General features: G+C 36.1%; 1 pseudogene; it reads left to right on the forward strand.

The window, feature by feature from the left end:
- Positions 1-347: 347 nt before the first annotated feature.
- On the forward strand, positions 348-14,549 carry LOC132018704 (small ribosomal subunit protein eS19-like; annotated as a pseudogene).
- The last annotated feature ends 1,673 nt before the right edge of the window (positions 14,550-16,222 follow it).

Genomic DNA, 16,222 nt, shown 5'->3' on the forward strand with positions numbered 1-16,222 from the left:
GATGACATCTTGACCTCTGACTTCTAGCCTCCAGAACTATAAGAAAATTAATTTTCGTTGTTTAAACCACCTAGTCTGTGAGACTCTGTTATGGCAGCATTCACAAACCAACACACTAATCAAGGAGATAAACCAGGACAGTACATTAAAAAAAAAAAAAAAGTCATATTCAAAACACTATGAAAACACAAAGGAGGTATTTTGGGGAGCTGGTGAAAAGGAAAAAGAAGCGAAATCTTTTTAGAGATGGTAACATTTTGAATTTTGATTGATGAATAAGACAGTGCTAAGTCAAAAAGTAGAAGAATATTTCAGATAGAGTGAAAAGTATATGCAACTGTAGGAAAATGGGCTACGTCATGGTATGTTTAGGTAAATGCAAATTATTTGAGAGAGTTAGAAATGTGAGGAGATTAGCAAAAATGACTCCTGCTGACATTTTATACAGATAGTTCATACTTAAAGAGAGCATGTACACTTTCTCTAGAACATGTAAATTACCTACAAGATAAACTAATTTTTGTAGCAAAAGAGTGATTTCTTTATAATCTATTCCAGTTGGACCCCTGATATCAAATTGGGTTAGATTGAAAATATCTTGACAGCTTGATTCCAATATCTAGCTGCAAAGCTTTTGGAGGGAGATTGATATTCCTGAATTTCTATCAACGTATTCTTACCACTGCGTAATCATTTGCACTAAATGTTCTTCCATTTTATAGGCCGTCTAACTAGCTCCCAAAGATAAAGCTCTGAAGTGGTTACACAGAGGTTGTAAAATCAGAAAACCTGGATACCATTTAGAAGAAAACTGAAATGGAGTTGTTGGTTGTGGGTTTTTCTTTCTATCTCTCTCTCTCTCTTTTTGCCCCCTTTCTCTTTCTCTTTTAGAAGGGCTGAGAATCTGTGATTGTTTGGGCTATACAGATGAGGCTGAGAAGAGTGGCTAAAGCATTGAGTCCGTAGAAGAAGGAAGATGAGTGAATTTTTCTTATTGGGCTCTTCTCCAGAAAGAGTCATCTGGCAAGTTGGCAAATACAAACCCAAACAGCCCCGTGCCAGATGTGCACGGCTGCTGTTGGGCCATCTGCAGCTTGCTTTTGTGCCATATGCCACTTTTACATTTGGTTGACTGGAGTATCAGAGGCAAAACTCACAGTGCAATTGTTTTTGCATGATTCTTGTAAATTTAATCAGAAAAAAATGAACTGATCCCCAGCTAGGCGAGGCAGTGAGTCCAGTGTAGTGGAAGCAAAGATGACTACTGCCAGGATTGCTTAGGAACCACCTTTGAATATACTGCAGAAAAATAAATGACAGAGTAGTGCTATGCTCGTGAATCTTTGGTGGCCTTATTCAGTCATCTCTGAGGCAATCTTTTACTTGTTTTTTTCTCTCTTAATTTGTTCCATTTAACTTGTCCCTTGTCTATGAACATCAGCACTACTACTGTAGATAAATACCTAGCCAATAACTTCACTCTTTATTAAAAATGGGCTATAGTTGTAGTTTGATGTTTCTGAGTTGTTGGCCTATTTGACACAGTACATTAGCAAAAAACAGATTGCAATGCAATTTGAATTCCATAGGCTATATAATAATACCAGGGATGGGTATAAGCGGAGGAAAAATGGATTATAGTATGCTTACATTTCACACCCAGTAAATAATTCCTTGTTTTTCAACTCAATTTTTCCAAGGCTGTCTGCCATTACTGACCATATATAAACATGTTTGCTTTTTTGCCAATTTGGAGTCTAGTTGAGGCTGAATTTTAGTCAACACTTTTCTGAATCAAAGCCTAGAGTTTTAATTAAGCTAACAAATGACTATACTTCTTAATTGAAGTGGTCATGACACTCTGCTATTTCCTGCAGCTGGTATTCTTATTTTAGATATAGCCTGTATATACACTGTAGCAGAGTATAAACCAATAGCATGCCTACAATCAAAAAGGGATTTTAAAAATTTTGTGAATAATATTATATTATTGTTTTAAAGTTTACGTGGACTAAGTTTACCTAGGAGGTCCAAAAGGTATAGTTGACAGAACAGTCCTCTTCTATCAACAATAGTTGACAGAAGGGGAAGAAATTTAGAGGAACTAGCATGGACAATGTATGAAGGTCTATATTGTTTAATTAGAGCTAATTTAATGTTTTAGCTCTATTGTAGGTATTTTTTTCCTTTGTTTTAATAAATGTTCTTGATGACTTAAACCTTGTGAAATGGTTTTAGTTCATAATGTTCAGCATCTTCATATTAGTCTAAACTGCCAATGATGTTAAATTCTATTTCAAACTTTAAAATGATCACCAAAAGTCCCTCTTACATGTTTTGGCATTTAAATTTTGAGTTAAGAGTTATTCTGTGACAAGCAGATAGACTGGTTCTGTAAGAAAAATTAGGGGTTTATAGATCATGATCCCAATCTAGGATGGTGAAGGAGTTCTCTGTTAGTGTCCAAGTTCATAGTCTTCACCTAAAAAATTAGTAGGCTGGAGTAATTCACACCCAAGGTCCAATTTAGCTCTTAGAGATTATGATTATCACTTGCAGTATTTGGTTTTCCATCCCCTGGCTATCTTCACTAACACAGAAAATTAAGACCAGATTATACGTAAAGGTCAGCATCCTCCACGGAGAATTGAGGGGAAATATGAGAGAACATTATCGTGGTTTGAATATATTCCAGGAAGTGTGCTAGATGCTCTCCGCATATTATTTCTATAATCCCTTTGGCATACATATTAGAGTTAGTTTTTAGATGAAACCACATGAAATTGCCCTCTTTCTAGTTCAAAAACTGTCAAATATCAGCAATTTTACATGGGTTATCCTAAATGTTATTCTATTTCACAGATCAAAACACTGAGGCCTAGAGAAGGTAAATAACTTGGCCAAGTCCTTAGTTACTAAGTGGCCATCTGGGATTTAAACCCAGTTCGCACTTTTAAATACAATATAAAACACTGCTACTATAAACTGGATAAACACAGTTGATTATTAGGTATTTCTATTTGCATGTAAATAATACCCTCAAACCTTCCCTCTTGTATAATTGAAACTTCATACTCCTTGAACAGCAACTTTCTAGTTTCTTAAGAGTGTTTTTTTGTTGTTGTTGTTTGTGCGTACTTGGTTTGACTTATCTATGATTAGCAGATGTTGGGTACGGTTTCCCGGGGTAAGCAAAGCAGGCAGGCTCTAAATGGCTAAAAATATTCTTGTTTGGGTTATATTTAAAGCCACTGCATGTGTAAGAACTTAAGTTTGGTGGGCTTTGGCATAAAAATCCTAGCCTGCTGTGAAGAAGTAAATAACATAAAAGCCAATATGCTGCTCCTTCACACAGCACTGTGTGACCCAGCCGAGTCGCTACAGGGCAAGGAGACGGGGCAGGGCCTCTGTTGATGAGAGAAAGGACACCTCTCAGGAGTCATGCGCAGTCCCTTTAACAGTTGCGTGGATATTCTCTTGGGGTCCTGTGAGGGGAAGACTGTTCCCTTATTTCCTCGGCACCAGGTCTGCGCCGTGCATGTTGCTGGGCAATTTACCTAACTAGAGCTGTTCTTGGCACATCGCAGGTATCCGACAAGCCATTTTTGAATGAATAAATCATCTTTAATATTCACAAAATATTAGGAGGTAGATTTTGTTGCCTTTGTGTCACCGATTTGGGGCCACTTTCCCATATTATTTTTGGTGGGCATTTGAGATACGATAGCTGTATTTTAATAGTTCTTTGTCAAAAGTTAATGTGCAGTATATAGAACAGAAAAAGTCGGAGAGTTCTTGTAAGAAAAACATCTGCCCCATTAAAAATATAATTTGAGGGCGCCTGGGTGGCTCAATGGGTTAAAACCTCTGCCTTCGGCTCGGGTCATTGTCCTGGGGTCCTAAAATCGAGCCCCGCATCTGGCTCTCTGCTCCGCAGGGAGCTTGCTTCCTCCCCGCTCTCTCTGTCTGCCTCTCTGCCTACTTGTGATCTCTGTCTGTCAAATGGATAAATAAATAAAATATTTAAATATATATATATATATATATATAAAATTTGAAGAAGCTTTAGACTATTATTTATGTGCAAATAGAAATAGCTAACTATAAACCACTTTTATCTAACTTACAGAAGCAGCTTATACTATTTAAAAGTGTGGATAAAAGCTTATACTATTTAAAAGTGCCTGGGTGGCTCAGTTGGTTAAGTGTCTGTCTTCAGCTCAGCTCAGGTCATGGTCTTCGGGTCCTGCGATCAAGTCCTGCATCAGGCTCCTGATGATCAGTGGGGAAACTGCTGCTCCCCCTGCTTGTGTTTTCTCTCTCTCTCGTTGACAAATAAATAAATTTTTTTAAATAAATAAAATCTTTTAAAAAAATAAATAAAAATAAATAAAATAAAATAAAAAATAAATAAAAAGTGTGGACTAGCTTTAAATCCTAGGCTGGCTACTTTGGTGTCTCCCTACTGCAGAGAGGGGAGTGCTAACACAGAAACGCATGGTGGGAAGGTGATATTTGTTTAAACTGATGGCAAAAAAATAAATGAAAACTGAGCGCTCAATACATAATCAGCTCAGAAAAACTGATTGTTAATGTGTTCCAAACACAGCTTTGAGTCTCAGTCCTCACTTCCCCCCATTATTCAAGCAGGTAACACTGTGTTGTAGAAAAGTCATGAATTTTGGAGTGAGACCTGGATTTGAATCCTGATTTGTCACACAGTAGACAAATAATCTCTTGCATCTTCAGTATCAGAACCTGGAAAATGGGACCAATAAGATACATCTCATAATGTAGTTTTGAGAATAAAATAAAAGAATATCTCTAGGACACTTAGTAGAGGTTTTGCCTCATATTTAAAGGTTCAACAAATATTAGTTTTCATCCCTACTTTTTGAGCCTGAATTTTCTACACCGAGGCTTTCCTTATTGCTTATTTTACTATGATTTTGCTAGCATAAAAATGTTCAGAGTAGAAGTCATTGAATACAGTGATTTGTTTCTTCTTAGCCCCTTCCCTTTTCCCAGGCATGGTCCTAGAAATGCATTTAGTTTGACAATTTCCTCAGAGGCCATGATGTCCAACAATAGATGAGTTGGGATGCTGGATTATTCTTCTCACTGAGAAATACAACACAAGCTGTGAAACAAACCAACAACAACAACAACAACAAACAAGCAAAAACAAACAAAAAACTGGCATGGAGGAAGAGAGGTCCATGCAGGTGGGGACCCAGAAAGTTCCAATCTTCTTTCATGTGATCTAACAGGTTTTATTGGGGATAAGTGAGGAGTTGGGCACGAGATGAGGGATTTCCTTCCAGTGAAAATATGTTCCCTATGAGAAGGTGTGATGAAGTGGAGCTTGTGGCTCTGGAAGAATATTTGCCATATATCTTTATCCTCTGCTAAGAAGTATTTTTAATATGAGTCATATTAATATTTATTTATTCATTTGGAGAAATGTTTTGCTCTCTGTTTTTATATTTCTGGATGCTACATTTATTTTTTCTCTTTGAAAATTCTAATGACCATCTGCAATACTGGGAAGTGGAGAAGTTATTATGACAGCTATGTTTCAGATTTGGTTAAGATTACTGGTAAATTGCATGCATTAGCTTTTTAAAATGTGGGGCAGATTCTAAACACCTATATACTAGCTTTTAAAACAAAATGTGTCCCTCTTAAATGCTGGAAAGTTCTCAAGAAAGAAAAGAACATAAAATCTGTTCAGCATGCTTCTTTGAGAATATTTTTCAGCACGTAAAATCTTAACTTCACTTAATTAACTTTGAAACAGAACCATGTTTTTTTTTGTTCCCAATGGTTGGCTTCCTTCGTCCTTAACCACTCTACAGCCTCTAACTCTAATGACCAACACACATTCTTCTGGAAATGTTTTTCTTCCCTAACTAAGATAGGGTTTCCTATCCTAGAATGACTATTTTTCTATTCTTTAATTCTTTTTTCTTTATGTTTTCTTTGTTCTTTTTTTCTCCTGCAAAAATGTACCTTTGTGTCCTTAGTTCCATTCTTTACTCTCTGTTCTTTAGTGAGCTCACATAGTCACATGACTTCAATGATTATTCCTAAGTATGTGATTTTCAAATATCACTCTCAAATAACGACCATGCCTACAAGTTCTGTTTCACATTCCCAGCCCTTTGATCCACAACATCCCAGAGGTTCTAATGGTACCACAATAACATCATCCCCATTTTTCGATACTAGCTTTAAGAAGTAAAACTAAAAATCTCAGTCCCACGTTTGATTCCTTCTATGCCCACTCTCTTTTTTTGGTAATTCAGTTAGCAGATTCTGTCAAAACTTTTCATCTCTTCTTCCTTTTCATTACAACCATTATACCATATTTTATCAATTCTAACCTACATATTTGTTCCAATAGTAGCATCTCTGAAACTGGAATATGTTTCACAATCAGTGATGTTTTAGGATTGTGTCACAGTTTAATTAGCAGCCCTCCCCATTCTTTCATTTAACTAAGTAGACTAATGATGCATCTTACAACTGATGGTGTCTTACATTTGATGTTCTGCTTTATGTAAACTCCTACCTGCCACACTCTTTGATTTTGATAATTGCTTTCTCAAGATCCAGGTACTCCTTTCATCATTACGAGAATATTTTTCTTAAAAAAGAATTCTGGTCAATCCCTGTCTTGGGCAAGAACGTTTGTTGATCCCCATTAGTGATTATATAAATCCAAATTCTGTGATTTAGCATTCAATGCCTTCCTATAGTTTTATCTCTCGCAACTCTCCTAAAAATTTCCCATTCCAGGGGCACCAGGGTGGCTCAGTTGGTTGCACATCTGACTCTTGATTTTAGCTTAGGGTCATCGCGTGGAGCCCCACATCAGTCTCTGTGCTCAGCAGGGAGTCTGCTTGAGAGTCTCTCTGAGTCTCTCTCTCTCTCTCTTTCTCTGTCCCTCTGCTGCTCTCCCCACCCCATCTCTCAAAATAAATAAATAATCTTTGAAAATTTTTCTCACTCCATGTACAAACCAGTATAGCTGTCAAATATACCCTGTAATTTCTTACCTCAGTTTCTTTGCTGAGAACAGTGTTCCGCTTGAGAATGCTACATTCTTCATCCCATTTCTTGATAACTTACCTATGAATTAGGGAATTTTAAATGTCATTAACTCCATGAAGCCTTACTGATATGCCCGACCTCTATGGATTCTCTCTCACTCATGAAAGGTAACATTATCATTTCCATCTAATAAAAGAGAGTTGAGAGATTAGAGAGTTGTCACTCAAGGGCCAGGACAAGGGAAAAGTCAGAATCTGAACCCAGATCTGGCTTACTTGAAATAATACATTTAGTTATGCATGAATTGTAAGGAAAATGCTGTGGAGAACAACTAGGAAGAAAAGTTCAAGGCTCTGCTCTTTAGTTATGGAAGTAGAAACCTAGAAATAACTTTATTTAACCTCCATATCCACTTATAGTGAAATAACCTAAGATATTCTATTTTCAACTGGGTGACTTATCATTTGTCAGGAGGAGAACTTAGAACTCCCAGATTTAAGGTATTTTACATATCCAGACACCACACCATTCTTATCTACATAGTATAGAAAATTACATTCAACAATGTTGCCCACAATAGGCTTGGCTAGTTAAAAAGTAAAATAAAAATTAAAGAACATACTGAAAGGATAAAATGAAAACATAATGAAAGTGTGAAATTATATATGGATATATACATATAAACCTGTACAAAGGATAACATTATACAATGTACAACTCCATTTTTCCATAGGAATAAATAGGACCCTTTGAATTGAAACAAACAGTGAGTTTCCCATATGTCTGTATTCATCAGGGTTCTCCAGAGAAGCAGAAACAATAGTATACATACAGATATACACAGAAATAAATTTATTATGAAGGATTAGCTCAAATGATTATGGGGACTGAGAAGCCCATGGTTTGCCCTCTGTAAGCTGGAGGCCCAGGAAAGTGATGTTGTAGTTATATTGCAAACTCAAAAGCCTGAGAATCAGGAGCACCAGTTTCTAGGGGCAGGAGATGAGTGTCCCAGTTCAAGCAAGAGCACAAATTCACCATCCATCTGCCTTTTTTTGTTCAGCTTGAGCAAGCGAGCAAATACCCTTCCTCTCCTTTTTGTTCTGTCAGCCTTCAACGGCTTAGGTACAGCCCACCTGCACTGGTAAAGGCAATCTTCTTCACTCATGGACACACCCTCATAGGCACACCCAGAAATAGTATTTTGCGAGCTCTCTGGGCATCGCTTACCCCAATCACAATCTTAACCATCACAATCTTTAAGAGAAATAAGGCACTATTTAAAGGTCTCTGAGAGAGAATGCCTCAGAACAATCTCTCTGGCTTATGTTAATGCTTGGCCCTCTTTTATTTTTTATTTAAAGATTTTATTTATTTGAGAAAGGAAAAGAGAGAAGGTGGGGAGGGGCAGTGGAAGAGGGAGAAAGAATCTTAAGCAGACTCTTAAGCAGACTGAGCGTGGAGCCTGGTACAGGGCTCAATCTCATGACCCTGAGATCACCACCTGAGTAAAACCACGGGTCAGATGCATAAACGACTACACCACCTAGACTCCCCAAAGCTTGGCCCTCTTGTGCTCACCTTCACCATTATGTGTGGAGAGAGGAAATCAGTGAACCTCATCAGGACCAGCTGAGTACTCTACACTCAAACATCCGAATCCAAAGTGCAGAATCTATCACCTTATAGAACTTCCTTGATAAAATCTCCCATTGCAAATCAAGTGCCTTATATAAAACCCATCACTCGCATACAGAATCACCCCCAATTCCAATACAAAAAACCCACTTTCACTTTAAAAAAAATCAAATATTTTGTGTGAAAAACTTCCATTATAAGCATTCATGAATTTTGACAAACATAACCATTTTCACAATAGAGAAGATTTTCATCGTCTCAAGAGGTTTTCTTCTGCCCCTTTCCTGTCAGTCCCCACCCCCACCCTGTCCCTGACAACAACTAACCTAACTTCTGTAGATTAAATTTTTTATATTCACGCTTTCATATAAATGGAATCATATAGTATTTATTCTCTTATATATGGTTTTTTTGCTCAACATACTGCTTTTTAGGATTCAGTTATGTTGTGGCATGATAATCAGTAGCTAGTTTTTCTTGTTGAATACATCCATTGTAGGTATTACTACAATACGCTTACCCATTCACCTATTGATGGACATTTATGTTATTCCAACATTTTGGTTATTATGAATAAAGCTGCATGAATATCCTTGAACAAGATTTTGTATGAGCATATATTTTCATCTCTCTTGGGTAAATATCTAGGGATGGATTTTTTGTACTTTATGTTCTGTTTAACTTTTTGAGAAATTTCCCAACTCTTTTCTAAAATGGTTGTTATCATTTTACATTTATAGTAACAATATATGAGTTCCAGTTAATCCACATCTTCCCCAAAAGTTGGTAGAGTCAGTCTTTTTTTATTTTAGCCATCTTGGTGGGTGTGTATTGGATTTCATTGTAGCTTTAATTTGTATTTCCCTGATGATTAATGATGTTAAGCATCTTTTTTTTTAAAAAAGATTTTATTTATTTATTTGACAGATCACAAGTAGGCAGAGAGGCAGGCAGAGAGAGAGAGGAGGAAGCAGGCTCCCCACTGAGCAGAGAGCCCGACGCGGGGCTCGATCCCTGGAGCCTCGGATCATGACCTGAGCGGAAGGTAGAGGCTTTAACCCACTGAGCCACACAGGCGCCCCAATGTTAAGCATCTTTGTGTGCTTATTGACCATTCACTTATCTTTTATTAGGTTGTTTTCTTATTACATTATATTAAAAAAAAACACTCATTTCCTTTACTCATAACCCTTCTGACACTGGGTTGTATGGGTGTTCTTCCCACACTGACAAATTCTCTGACACTGGGTGTCCTAATAAGTAAGTCCAATTCTGACACTAACAGAGTTTGTGTAGACCAATAGACTGAGGGTTCAATCCCACAAGACTGCCTCCCACTTCAGATGCCAATTACAAGTAGTGGGTCCCCAGGTTACCCACAATTTCTGTCTGATTTGGCTGTAAATTCAAAGTTCCTGTGGCCCCCTTTTTAGGTTTCATAATTTGCTAGATTGGCTCACAGGACCCAGAAAAATAGTTTACTTACTATTGCTGATTTAATACAAAGGATGTTTTGTTTATTAATTTATTTATTTATTAATTTATTTACATTATGTTATGTTAGTCATCATACAGTAACAAAGGAAGTTTTAAAAGAAACAAATGAATAGCCAAATGAAGAGATAGAGAGGGCGAGGTCTGGATGTGTCCTGAATACAGGAGCTTCTGTCTCTGCGGAGTTGGGGCGCTCCACCTTCCTGGTGCATGGTCATGTTCACCAACTTGTTCTGTACTTTTGGAATATTTATGAAGGCCACCAAGAGTTACCTTATTAGAACAAAAGATGGTCCTATAACCCAGGAAATTCCAAAGGAGCTCTGCATCAGGAACTGGGGTTGAAAACCAAATATTAGCAGGAACTTGGGGAAAAGACGAATATATGTATGTGTGTGTGTGTGTGTGTGTGTATCCTATTAATTGACAATTTATAAGAGTTATATATTATGGGTACAAATCTTTACACATATATATATATATTATATATATATATATATATATATATATATAGTGTGTGTGTGTGCACATCCATGCACGTGTGCATTTAAATATACCAATCTCCACTATATTGTACATCTGAAAGTAATACTACACTGTATTTTAACTAACTGGAACTTAAGTAAAAACTTAAAAAATTAAATTGGCCAATCTGTAATTAACCTTCTTATTATCTTAATGGTGACTTTTGAAAAGCCAGTTTTTAATTTCAATGAAATCCAAGTATTGATTTTTCCTTTGTGATGTAAGAAATATTTGCCTACACCAAGGCCGCAAATATTTTCTTCTCTCTTTTTTGTAGAATTTTTTTTTTTTATTTGACAGAGAGAGATCACAAGTAGGCAGAGAGGTAGGCAGAGAGAGAGGAAGGGAAGCAGGCTCCCTACTGAGCAGAGAGCCTGATGTGGGGCTCAATCCCAGGACCCTAAGATCATGACCCGAGCTGGAGGCAGAGGCTTTAACCCACTGAGCCACCTAGGAGCCCCATCTTTCTTGTAGAATTTTTAAACGCTTAGTTTTTATGTTTATAGCTATTTTAGTTAATTTTCCTGTATATTGTGACATAAAGGTTGAGGTTCCTATCTTTCTATATGGTTATCTGGTTTTCCTTACTGTTTGTTAAATAGTATCCATTCTCCATTAGGTTATCTTGGCTTCTTTTATTCAAAATCATTTGGTGTTGATGAATGTATTTCTGTATTGTTATATTATTCTATATATTTATTCTTATGCCAAAACCATATTGTCTTAATTATTCTGCTTTTATACTTAAATCCTCAATTTTGAACTTGTTATATAACTCATTAACAGCTCTCTGTGTATGGACCTACCACCTTCACTCTATCCCCTTCTTGATGATGTAACAGCATTAACTTTGATCAGGATACTCCAGTGTTTGGGCCTTTCGAGGTCCTTTCTTTTCAGTACAGATTATAGAGTCAGACTGTCAAGTTCTACAATGATGTTTCTGAAGTTCTGATAGATTTTATGTTGATATATAGGCCAATTTGGGTAGAAATTACACCTTAACAATATTATGTCTTGACCCATGGATATGACATAAGCTTTCTATCAATTTGGATCATTAGTTTCTCTCAGCAATATTTGGTAATTTATAGTGTCCAGATCTGACATGTATTTTATTAAATTTATCCGTGATTATCTCATGTTAGAATGCAATTGAAGTGGTAGTAATTATAATTTCAAGTTCTAATTTTTCAATGTCAGAGTACAAATGCACTTGATTTTTTATACTCTTTATATCCTGTGGACTTGCTAATTTGCTTACAAATGATAAGAGTCGTTGTAGATTCCTTAGGATTTTCATTGTACATGATCATGATAACATTGTCTTAGAGTGAGAAAAGTTTTTTCCATTCTTCCTGTGATCTCTCCCTGCCTTTTGTTCCTTTCCTTATTTCCTTGTTTGTGTTATTGCACTGGCTACAACTTCCTTTGCATTGTGAAATAGAACAGCTCTGAGCGAACATTGTCTTTTTTTCCCCCAATCTCAGGGAAAAGGTTTTTAATCTTTAATCATTGAAGATGATGTTAGCTGTAGGTATTTTGTGCATACTATTTATTAGATTGAAGAAGCTCATTTCTATTACTAAATTATAAGTGAAAGTCAAATTTTGTTAAATGCTTTCCTTTACATCTATTGAGATAATTTTGTGGTTTTCCTCCTTTGTTAATATGTTAAACTTATATTTGACTGATTTTCAAATCTTGAACCAACCATTGATTCCTGAGGGGGAAAAATGTAGATGGTCATGATGTAAAAACCTTTTTTAGAGATTGTTGGATTTGAATTGATAATATTTTGCTGAGGGTCTTTGCATCTCTATTCATAGGAGATTCTTATAATGTCTGTGTCTTATTTTGGTACTAGGGCAACACTAGTTTTATAAAAGAAGTTCAGACATGTCCATACTTCTATTTCCTAAAGGAGTTTATGTAGTTTTTGTATTATTTCTTCTTCTAATTATTGATGGAATTCACTATTGAAGATATTCGGGCCTGGGATTTTCTTTATTATACTATAAATTGAAATCTTTAATACTTTCAGAGGATCTCAGATTTTCTCTTTTTCTCCTGAATCACTTTAAATAATTTTTTGTCTTTCAAGTAGTTTGTCTACTTGATCAGAGCTGCCAAATCTATTGGTGTAAATATACTCCTGGTATTTATTATTCTTTTATTACCTCTAGCACCTAAAGTGATAATCCCTGTTTCATACTTGAAATAGGTAACTTTGTATTCTCTGTCTCTGTCTGTCTTTAGATGTCTCTCAGTGTGTCTTAATATATTGAGAGTTGATTAATTCAATTTTATCCTTTTTTTAAACAGCTTTTGATGTTATGATTTTTCCCTTTTATTTATTTTTTATTTCATTAAGTACAAGATTCAAAATATTCAAAAATAATATAATACAGACAGAATTGTATTGGGAGAAGGAAGCTTTATTTCTCAAAATTACAAAGGATGAAAAATAAGGAGAAGTAGAGAACTAAATAATAGTGTTATATTTAATTGGCTATAAATAGATAATAGTTTATATTTAATTGGATATAAATAGATAAATATCAAACTCTTTAAAGAAAACAGCATATACCTTCTTTTAAGGTGCCCATAGTACATAAGAAAAATGGGTACATATTACACACATCAAAAACTAACCAAATATTTAAATATAGAAAGTGTGATGGTAATATTTTCTGCTCAGAGGTAAATAAAACTAGAGAATAAAAATCCTGTTACCTGAAAATTAAAAACTCATTTAAAAAAGTATGATTAAAAGAAAGGGGAGGGGCTCATCTAGGTGACTCAGTGGGTTGAGTGTCTGCCTTCGGCCAGGTCATGATCCCAGGGTCTTGAGATGGAGCCCGGCTTTCAACTCCCTACTCAGCTTGAGATGGAGCCTGGCTTTCAACTCCCTGCTGCTTCTCCTTCTGCTCTCCCCCTGCTCATGCCCTCTCTCTCTCTCTCCCTCACAAACACACACATAAATAAATAAATAATCTTTAAAAAACAACAAATTTATGATTGGAGGAACTCCTAACCAAAAAATTAAGAATATTTAGAAAATTGTAATTGTATCTCTACCTAGCAGAACCAATTGTATCCAGCTAAAATGGTACTCATGGAATATACATATACTTAAGGACCTGTATAAGTAAACCAGTAAGGATAAAACTAAACACCCAACTCAATTACGAAAACAAGAAAGAATTGGTTAAATGAAAGCAGAAGAAAGAAATTGACAAAAAAGACTGAAAACTGGATAACAAAAAATTCCATAAGTAAACAAACCCAAGAGCTGTTTTAATAAAAACAACCCTGTCACTGTCATGGAAAGAAGACAAAGAAAAGGTCCCCTGAGGGGCAGCATGGAGGCTGCAGGAGGCATGGAGTTCCTGTGGATGACTTGAAGTAGCGGGAGTCCATGAAGACTCTGGCAGCCTTCCTCAAAAAGTCTGGGAAGTGGGAAGTTCCCTGAAGTGTGGGCACTGTTCAAGTCGGCCAAGCACAAAGAGCTTGCTCATTGTGATGAGAACTGGCTCTACGCAGGACCTGCTACCAGAGCACATTACTGGAACCTCTGGGGAAGCGCAGCCCAAGGTTGCCTTCAAGGCCAAGACCAGCAGAGAACATCAGAGAAAGGGGGGCCTGCCCAGCAACTTCAGCAAGGGTCCAACAGCATGGTGCACAGGGTTCTCCAAGCCCTACCAAGGCTGAAAATTGTGGAAAAGGACCAAGATGGGGGCTGCAAACTGACAGTTTAGAGACAGCAATCTGGACAGAATCACTGGACAGGTAGCAGTTGCCAACAAAAAGCATTAGAACACATGCTGGGGTAATAAACTGCCTCATCACAGTCCTGAAAAAAACAAAACAAACAAACAAAAAAACAATAAAAGAGATAACGTTTAACTAATCAATCAATAAATAAGAATAAAAGAATAACCAGAGCTCTGGAGGCAATTAGAGTCATAGAGACTATGATGAACATGAGACTGTATGAAAATATAAATCGAGGAAAATATGAATATAATTTATAAATTTATAAAAAATTTTATAAATTTAAAAAAAATTAATTTAAAAGGACATCCTAAACAAACCAATTGCCATAATAGAAAGAAAGTAATTGAAGAACATTATGACAAAATGTATGAGGATAAGATATATTAACAAGTGACTTCTATTGGATCACTAAATAAAAACACCTTTTTTAAAAGATTTTATTTATTTTTTTGACAGAGAGAGAGCACAAGTAAGGGAAGTGGCAGATAGAGAGGGAGGGAGAAGCAGACTTCCTGCTCAGCAGGGAGACAGATGTCTGGCTTAATCCCAGGACACTGAGACCAGGACCCGAGCTGAAAGCAGATGCTTAACTGATCGAACACCTAGGCACACCAACAAAAATACTTTGAAATGCTACAGACTCTTCCTCAGCCTGGAAGGGAAAGTTGTGATTGGAGGTTCAATCACAAAGCAAGGTTTCTCTTGTCTCCTGTTCTCCTCTGAAATTTGCCTGGTGGGCCTTTCTTTCTTTCTGAAAAAAGAAAAAGCATATTCTATTCTTGAGTGGGAAGATGTAATATCATAAAACATAATTTTCTCTAAATCTGAAAACTTAATTCAGTCTCAATAAAAATACTATTAAGTGTTTTCTAGAACTAAATAATCTGATTCTAAGTTTTATGTGGATAAAAAGAGTAGCAATAAATTGCTTAAGTTACAGATATTGGAACAGTATAAACACTACAGAATTTAGGGGCGCCTGGGTGGCTCAGTGGTTAAAGCCTCTGCCTTCGGCTCAGGTCATGATCCCACGGTCCTGGAATCAGCCCCACATCAGGCTCTCTGTTCAGCAGGAAGCCTGCTTCCCCCCCTCTCTCTACCTGCCTCTCTGCCTATTTGTGATCTCTGTCTGTCAAATAAATAATTTTTAAAAATCTTTAAAAAAATACTACAGAATTTAAGACAGCAACTGCTTGGACAGGCAAGTAGATCAATGGAACTAAATAGAGAATCCAGAAAAAGATAACAATTTATTAGTAAAGAATTTTGGCATCTGATGAAAATTATATTATATCCTAATGGTGAGCAGATGAATTATTCAGCAAATAAGGATAAAACAGCTAAATGGGTACTAAAACAAATTCAAAGATTTAAATGTAAAAAGTGAAACTATAAATATACTAGAAGAAATTATGAAAGACGTAAGAAATTGTTCTTGGTGATAAATAGTTTTTCTAGAGATAATATAAAACACTTAAGCTATAAAACAAAAGATGTACAACTTTACAGAAAAATAAAAGAAATATGAGAAGATAAAATGGGGGGAAATAAATACAATTGACAAAGGATGGGTGTTCGGATTATACATAGCTTTCCCAAAAATAAATTTTAGAAAAAGACCAGTAATCCAACAAATGTGAGATGAGACCATGAAGAAATAATACATAGAAGGGAAAATACAAATTACTCTGAAATGTATAAAGAGTCTCAACTTCACAATAAAAGATAA

The sequence above is a fragment of the Mustela nigripes genome, chromosome 5 (assembly GCF_022355385.1).
Source record: "Mustela nigripes isolate SB6536 chromosome 5, MUSNIG.SB6536, whole genome shotgun sequence".
In the NCBI taxonomy this organism is placed as follows: domain Eukaryota; kingdom Metazoa; phylum Chordata; class Mammalia; order Carnivora; family Mustelidae; genus Mustela; species Mustela nigripes.